Genomic DNA, 1,803 nt, shown 5'->3' on the forward strand with positions numbered 1-1,803 from the left:
TATATATATATATATATAATATGTGTTATATATATATGTGTTTTATATATATATATAAAATATATAATATATATATATATATATATATATATATATATATATAAAATATGTGTGTGTATACACACACACACACACATAATCCTTAAGTATAATCCTTAATAAAAGCTATGGTGGTTAGAATTAGGATTCTTTGTTCTTTGCAACAGAAAATAAATGTGACTATCTTTCAGCAAAAGGAACTTATCTGAAGGCTGGTATATGTAGTTACTAAAATAAAAAGATTTATAGAGAAAGCAGGCTTGAAAAGAAAAAAAGTGTCTCTAGGGATCTAAATGGCAGGAACTAAGTAACAATCTTTTCAGCATGCCACCACTGGGATGAATCGATTTCGACCATTTTACTTTTTTAAGTTCCTGTCATACTGCTCAATATTCAGATGCGAAAGAGAGCCTCCTATGCTGGTTAGTGTCATTTGTCCATTTCCCTTTTTTTGGCCAGAGAAGGGAAGGGCATTTTGATTGATAGTTTCACTAGGACTATAGGCATTATGAGAGGGGAAATCCCCAAAAGGAGACTGGGTCTATTACCAGAGGTGGAAGGCTGGGTTCTGGATGAGCAGAGGTCTACTTCAGTCTCCAAAGAGACCTTTCCTGCCTGCCTTCTAGACCTAGGCCTGCAACATCCCCCCAGGTCAAAATGACCGTCAGCAAGATAGTACATTGTCCATGAACTCACGCCGAGGCAAGGTCAGGGTAGAAATTAGAAATTTATTAAAGGACAGAAGAAAAGACTTCTCCCGGAGGAAGAAGGGGACCCAGAAGGTGGAATCCATGGAAGTGCAGTTGTCTCCCCTTTTTATAGTTCTTTCAGTGATGGAATGTAGGTTGGAAGGCCCAGGGGTGGGACACAGGTGGGCCAAAGAAGTAATCTGGGCATTTCTGAGTCAAGTTTGCTGTTCATTAACATTTCTTTGGGATGGGCTGTCTTCAAATCTGTTGGGGGCTGTTCATTAACATTTCTTCCAGGTGGACTTTGGCCTAGGGCCTTTTCGGAACTTTATTAACATTCCATGAGTTGTCCTGTTTTCCCTGAGTCATTCCCAGCATGGCCTCCATTTTAGATTTCACTCGGTATTAGACCCGATTTACCTAACTACACTGACTACCTAACTTTAAATCTGGCTTCACTGGGACTGAAGGACCCTTGTCATTTTAGCAAGAATAATATATTAACTTCACGATCATTTCATAGGCTGGGCACAGTGGTGCACACCTGTAATCCTAGCAGCTCTAGAGGCTGAGACAGGAGAATTGCAAGTTCAAAGTCAGCCTCAGCACTGGCGAGGCATCAAGTAACTCAGTGAGACCTGTCTCTAAATAAAATACAAAAATAGGGTTTGGGATGTGACTCAGTGGTTGAGTGCTCCTGAGTTCAATTCATGGTATCCCCCCCCAAAAAAAAAATTGATAATTTTATAGCAGCAAAAAATCAACTCTGCCTAAGAGTAAGGCCAATTCTGTATGGCAGGTGGAATTGTCTTAGGTTTTATCACAAAGGTATTTCACTAATCATATTGATGACCTTAGATCATACATTCAAATCTTAATAAAACAAAATTCTGACTTTTAATCTTAGTATCATTCCAAATCATCACCGAGCTGAACTTTTTAACTTTCCCAACAATTATGATTGCTTCTCACAGGGGCTCTTTACCATTTTGAGTTGGAGTCAACAAAGGAAGAAAATATCCTCTGTGATATCTAGTAACTTAAGACATTATTCCAAATGTTACAAGCATTGCCT

Source organism: Urocitellus parryii, chromosome 13 (assembly GCF_045843805.1).
Source record: "Urocitellus parryii isolate mUroPar1 chromosome 13, mUroPar1.hap1, whole genome shotgun sequence".
NCBI lineage: Eukaryota > Metazoa > Chordata > Mammalia > Rodentia > Sciuridae > Urocitellus > Urocitellus parryii.